Consider the following 7,330-nt stretch of genomic DNA (forward strand, 5'->3'; position numbering starts at 1 on the left):
GTGAAGGCAGGCATCTGGGTGATTCATCTACAAGCCAAAGAACACCAAACATTGCCAGTGAACCACCAAAGCTTGGGGAGAGGCATGGAGCAGAAGAAACAGCCCTGCTGACTCCCTGATCTTAGATTAGTAGCCTCCAGAACTGTGAGATAATACACTCCCATTCTTCTTTTTTTTTTTTTTAAGATTTTTTCATTTATTTTTTTGACAGAGAGAGACACAGCGAGAGCAGGAACACAAGCAGGGGGAGTGGGAGAGGGAGAAGCAGGCTCCCCGCAGGGCAGGGAGCCCGATGCGGGGCTCGATGCGGGGCTCGATGCGGGGCTCGATCCCAGGACCCCGGGATCATGACCTGAGCCGAAGGCAGACCTTAACGACTGAGCCACCCAGGCGCCCAATACACTCCCATTCTTTACGCCTAGTAGTTTGCCTTATTTGGTCATGGCCAGCCTAGGCATCATCTTCTGAGGAAGAGCTATGCTTTTTCCTACGTTTTGCCCCAAACTTAACTGAAGTAAATTTATTTTAAAAGGGAACTAGTGAATAGGGAGTGATGGGAGGAACGTGTGAAAGGTTTCTATACCCTAGCTAAAAAGCTGAAAAAATTGAAGTCCAAAGACAAAATGAAAAGGAAAGTAAAAAGGGAAGGGGGGGGGAGGGAGAAAAGCAAAAGAAGTACACCTCTGATCAGTGATCCAGGCCCAAAGTTCCTGGAAACAACCAGAGGTGGGGAGAGAGTGGAAATAAATAAGGGCCACTCAGAATTGGATTATCTGACATATGTGTGGGAAGAGAGCTACAGCCTGGGAAGGAAAAGTTAGGAACTGGGTAGCATGGAAGCTGGGGAGGATAGAAGAATCAAACAGGAGTAACGGGGTAAGGGACCATTACAGGGGGAGTAAAAGCAAAGACTGAGCTAGGAGCACACAGCAGCCTGAGCTTCAGAGGGGGTTGAAGACGGGGAGGTGAGAGAATGGGGAAAGCGGGAAGGTGGGTGAGTGAGATCTGAGACTGCGGTGGCTGGTAATTCAGCAGCGGGAATGAGGGGCGCAGGAGGCACTCTGCAGAGGGATGCAACCGGGAGAGGCCTGTGGCCAAAGAGGGGAAAGTGGGCTCAGTTACTGGCTCAGTAAAACAGGCCTTTAGGATAGGGAAACTGTGAAGATATATTTGCTTTGAAATGTTTTTCCCCCCCCGTTTCTTCTTACTGGCAAACAGTAGCTTCTTACAAACTTTGGTCATACTTTATGGGAGAATCTCATAATTCTGACCTTATTTTTCCTTGATTTAAGATGAGTTACTTTAGGATAAAAGAAATCATCATTACACTTAATAGTGGATTTCTCATCAGCACTAGAAAGTAAAAAAAGAGCAACAACAGACAAATGATGGAATAACATGATTATGGCGCTGATGGAAGATAACTCTGAGATTAAAATTCTTTATCTAGCTAAACTATTTAAGAATAAGAATAAAATCAAGACCTTTAAAAATGTGTCATTAACTAAGATCTTAGTTGAGATCAATGTGAAGTAATTAATTCGAGGGAAAAGGGAACTGAGCAAGAAGTAGTGAGATGTGAAAAGCAAGGGTGAGCTAAATAAACAGGAAGTTTGTAGCTAAATTTTTAAGAAGCATTTACTTGAATTATAACAGTAAGTAACATTTGGATGACTTTAGGAAGAACAAGGTGTCTCTGTGAGAGCTGGGTTGCACTCTGACCTACAGAACTGTAAGATAATAAATTTGTGCTGTGTTAAGACTAAAACAAAAAAAAGAACAAGGTAGAACCAAACTGTTAGCAACAATGTCAGGGAAATTTGTAGGGCAATAGTCATAATTACAACATTTTAAAATCCTTGTATTGCTCAAGAAGAGAAGTGGAATATTGGTCATGTTGAGTAGGTGTGATCTCTCTCTTGTGAATGAGCACTGGGAAGACACCAGCATTCACCAGGCTGATGACAGACCGAAGGGGTAACTCTGTTTGTACTGACTTTCAGGTGGTGGAGAGCAGTGTGCAGTTTAACACCAAGAGGCATTCATTCATCACTTACAAACTAATGAGGCAGAATGTAAATACAGAAGTTGACAATCAGTACAAATTTGGACAAAGGATATAAAGACTCAGCTCCCAGGGGCACCTGGGTGGCTCAGTCGTTAAGCATCTGCCTTCAGCTCAGGTCATGATCCCAGGGTCCTGGGATCGAGCCCCACATCGAGCCCCACATCGAGCCCCACATCGAGCCCCACATCGAGCCCTACATCGAGCCCCACATTGAGCCCCACATCAAGCCCCGCATCAGGCTCCCTGCTCCGCAGGAAGCCTGCTTCTCCTTCTCCCTCTCCCACTCCTCCTGCTTGTTTTCCCTCTCTCGCTGTCTCTCTCTCCAGCTCCCAGATGAAGAAACATAAAAGGCCAACAAATATATGAGATATGCTGAACCTCACCAGTAATTTAACAAATGCAAATTTGGAGAATACTTTTACTTTCATCTATTGGCAAAACTTCTCAAGTTCAATAATGCCAAGGCTTGGTAGAGGGTGGGAGATATTATCATTGGATGTTGCTGAGAATATAAATTTTGCACAAGCAGTATGGCAATATCTAGAAACAATTTTGGCAATATCTAGAAAAGCCAGAGACAACCTAACTTTACGATTCAGCAATCCCACTTCCAGATATAGGATTCAGCAACTCCTTACAAATTTCTCCAAGGAGACATGTACAGTGATGTTCTTTGTGGCATTGCTTGGGAAGCAAATATTGGACATAAAGCTGTGTCTTCTCCAACAGATTAACTACATAACAATTAAAGTTTAAATGTGATGTGTCTCCTATCATAGGGAATTTGTGTGAAATAGATAATAGTGAACTAAAAGAACATTGTAATAAATATGTACAGTGAGACAGGTAAATAGTGTAAAATTTTTATAGGTATACATGTGGTAAAAGATTAAAATGTACATGGAAGGGTACACATGGAGAGAGGAAAGGAAATGAAAAGTGATGGGTGAATTATTTTCTTAGAAAAAGAAAGATTTGGGGGCGCATGGGTGGCTTAGTCGGTTAAGCGGCTGCCTTCGGCTCAGGTCATGATCCTGGGGTCTTGGGATCGAGCCCCACGTCTGGCTCCCTGCTCAGTGGAGAGCCTGCTTCTCCCTCTCCCTCTGCCTGCTGCTCTGCCACCTTGTGCTCTCTCTCTCTCTGTCAAATAAATAAATAAATAAATCTTAAAAAAAAAAAAAGGAAACAAAGATTTGGATAATGGGTTTATGAGGTCTATTGTAATATTCCCCGTATTATACTTTAAATATCTCATCATTAATTTTTATTTTTTTTAAAGATTTTATTTATTCATTTGACAGAAATAGATACAGTGAGAGAGGGAACACAAGCAGGGGGAGTAGGAGAGGGAGAAGCAGGCTTCCCGCAGAGCGAGGAGCCCGATGCGGGGCTCGATCCCAGGACCCTGGGATCATGACCTGAGCCAAAGGCAGACGCTTAACGACTGAGCCACCCAGGCGCCCCTCATCATTAATTTTAATTTTAATAAAAGAAAGTGGCATAAACTTTCACATTATCACATTAGAAAAATAATACAGAAGTAAAGCGAGAGTGCAGTGCACTTGCAAAATTCCAAGTATTAGCTTATTTGCCACACATGCAGTAGAACCTCAACCATTCATCAAATATTGCTAGAATTTCTAGACTTTCAAAGCTATGAATTAAATGCCTGAGAGAAATAACAAAGGGAAGAGAAATAGTCTTTGTCCTTACATGGCTAAAATGTTAACTGACAAAACAAAATGTATCTGTGGTAATGATACTGTAAATTTCTCTAGAACACATGTTCTGTTCCTTCTTAAAGTGGTTCTTATTTCTGCATAAATGCAGGGATCATTGCTTCCCTAGAGAATCGGCAGTCTTTTGTTAGATAAAAATTTACACAAGAGAATTGCAGGATCTAAGAACAAAGTGTGACAATTTATTTTTTTGTGTCAACTCAGCTAGGCTATGGTGCCCAGTTGTTTGGTCAAAACACAGTCTAGTTGTTGTTGTGAAGGTATTTTGTTTAGATGTGATTAACATTTAAATCAGTAGACATTGAGTGAAGCAGATGACCCTCCATAATGTGGGTCGGCTTCATCCAATCACCTGAAGGCCTCAAGAGAATATACAGAGTTCCCCCAAGGAGGAAGAAATTCTGCTTCCAGATTACATTTGGATTCAAGAATACAACATCACCTCTTGCCAGACTTGCCAGACTGCCCTGCAAATTTCAGGCTGTTGTGTGAGCCAATTCCTTAAAATAGATCTCTCCCTTTCTCTGTGTCTCTTTCTACACATACACAATATTGGTATGTTTCTCTAGAGAATCCTGACTAGCACACAAAGTAAGAAGATGCTCAGTTGTTAAGAGAAGAATTCACCTGCTATAAATCCCAGGAGAAGACCAGCACAAACCGAGGGTTCAAGGAACTTCTAGACCCCTAAACCTTACCCTAATTCTCAACATCACTCTTTCCCTATCAGGCCCCTAAATTTCACATATAAGACCTGGAGAACTTATAAACTTCACTGATTTAACAATTCAGCTATAGATGAAGTTGGACAAATATCTATAGTTGAAGCTATCGATGATCATCAGCTACCTCATAACCCCTCACAAACATTATTCCTTTACTACGGTCACAGAAAGCCTGAGGCTTCCGTTGATGCTTTGAGCTGACCATTGGGATATTTAAGAACATTTTTTCCATTAGCATATTCAATGTATAAGGTATAACCACACCCCCTTGCCTCTCACTCACCCTTCACATTATTGTAGGGCAGAGTGCCTCAGTCCCTAAAGTCTTCCTTTCAGTAGGCTGTTCATTCCAGGTGACCAGAGGTGGTAACTTCATGTTTCAGAGGTTATCCAAGCATTGTCAGATTTCCTTCCTTGAGTGTTTGAACTCTCCCAGATTTGCTGCATTTTGCGGAGATACTTTGGCTTGGAATGCACTCTGGTCATATGCAAATGTCTTAGTGAGAAGTGTGATTGGCTTCTTTTCTTCAGATCTGGTTTGTCCTCTCTTTGTACCTGAAGACCCAATATAGACAAGAAAGAAGAGGAACTTTTAGCCTTCTATGCTATCTATGTACGTGGACATATTTTATTGTAAATCACCAAGAGATCAGTGGTCACAATTTAAAATTAAACTGTGCCAGGACTGCCCCATACTACAATGTAGGTCTGTTATGTCTCATTCTCCTTGAAATGAGAAGAGTAAGGTGTATGTTTTCATGAAATGACCTAGGTTCACCTCCAATTTTCTCTAGCCACAAGGCTTTGTAGAAACTACTAAATGCAGTCAAACTCCGTTTAGGCTCAGAGAAGTTTCATTGTTGCTAAATAAAAGGAGTCTATAGGGGCGCCTGGGTGTCTCAGTTGGTTGGGCGACTGCCTTCAGCTCAGGTCCTGACCCCAGGGTCCTGGGATTGAGCCCCTCACCAGGCTCCCTGCTTCTCCCTCTCCCTCTGCCCCTGGTTGTGTTCCCTCTCTTGCTGTCTCTCTCATACATAAAATCTTTTTTAAAAAAGGAGTCTTTAGCCTTTTCTTCAATGCTAAGGAATAAAGATCAGCAAGTAGAATTTTTTTTTTTTTTAAAGATTTTATTTATTTATTTGACAGAGACAGAGATAGCAATAGCAGGCACACAAGCAGGGGGAGTGGGCGAGGGAGAAGCAGGCTTCCTGCAGAGCAGGGAGCGCAATGTGGGACTCCATCCCAGGACGCTGGGATCATGACCTGAGCCCAAGGCAGATGCTTAACGACTGAGCCACCCAGGCGCTCCAGCAAGTAGAATTTTCCCCTGATGTCAGCTCTCTGCTCATTTCTATGTTCTTAGAAAATAGCCCCTTTTCTTTCTATCTTTGCTCCTCCTAATATTCTTTGGGCAGAAAAACTACAGCAAATGAGATCTGGCTTCATCTAATTAAAATAGTCATCTCGTGAAATGTTGTTAAAAACATTATTAATTTTCGGGACACCTGGGTGGCTCAGTTGGTTAAGCGGCTGCCTTCAGCTCAGGTCATGATCCCAGGGTCCTGGGATGGAGCCCTGCATTGGGCTCCTTGCTCATCAGGGAGCCTGCTTCTTCCCCTCTCCCCCTCTGCTTGTGCTGTCAAATAAATAAAATTTTTTAAAAAAAATTATTAATTTTCTATCAAGGAGCCAGAACCACATGATACATTAAAACAAGTCCTCCCTTATAAAGACTTAGCCTCAAGTTTCCAATATCAACTCCCCTTTTCTAGGGAGTAATTTTATTTCAGGAAACTTAAAAGTCTAGGTCAGAGTCTCTCAGATTGCTGAGAGTACCTCCAAATTTAAAATCTGGGAGAGCAGGATTTAGGGTATATCCTTTCTGTCCCAGAAGGCCCTGAATTATTTTTTTTTTTTTTAATTTTTTTTCTTTTTTTTAAAGATTTTGACAGAGAGAGCACAGGCAGAAGGAGAGAGAGGGAGAAGCAGGCTCCCTGCCGAGCAAGGAGTCTGATGTGGGACTCGATCCCAGGACCCTGGGATCATGACCCGGCCGAAGGCAGCCGCTTAACCGACTGAGCCGCCCAGGCATCCCAGGCCCTGAATTATTAGGTGATCTGCTTTCTTCCCAATGACCAGCTTTGCAAACTAGGATCTCAAGGGTAGAGAGGGAGAGAGGGGAGGGGGAAGGGAGGAGGAGGGAGAGACGGGAGGAGGAGAGAGGGAGAGGGAGAGAAAGGGGGAGAGGGGGAGAGTGGGGAGAGAGGGAGATGGAGGGAGAGGGAGGGGGAGGGAGGGGAGAAAGGAGGGGAGAGAGGAAGGGAGGGGGTGAGAGGGAGGGAGAGGTAGAGAGAGGGAGGGGGGAGAGGAGAGAGGGCATTCTTCTACTTAGCAGAACTGAATATGTGGACAAGGTAAGCTCCATCCCATTGACGGCCTCCATCTGCCCCTGACTTGGTCTGCAGATTGCTCACGTTATCTATGACTATCTGAGTGGTCAGTGGTGTGTCTAGATAAACTGAGCCTAACGACAAAGGAGAATAAACCTGCAGATGACCTCTCTTATGCCTCTTCCCCCCTTTGTGGATATTTGGAGATAATTTCAATAGAGAGTGTCTAGGCCAGTGGTTCTCAATCTTGACTGCTTATTCTAGTCACCTAGGGAGCTTCTAAAAATGCCCGTGTCCATGCCACATTATAGACAAGTTAAACTAGAACCTCGGAGTGGGATCCAGACGTCAGGAAATGCGAGAGCCCTCAGGGTGACCCCAGCGTGCAGCCAAGCTGGAGAACCACTG

Source organism: Neomonachus schauinslandi, chromosome 8, assembly GCF_002201575.2.
Source record: "Neomonachus schauinslandi chromosome 8, ASM220157v2, whole genome shotgun sequence".
Classification (NCBI taxonomy): domain Eukaryota; kingdom Metazoa; phylum Chordata; class Mammalia; order Carnivora; family Phocidae; genus Neomonachus; species Neomonachus schauinslandi.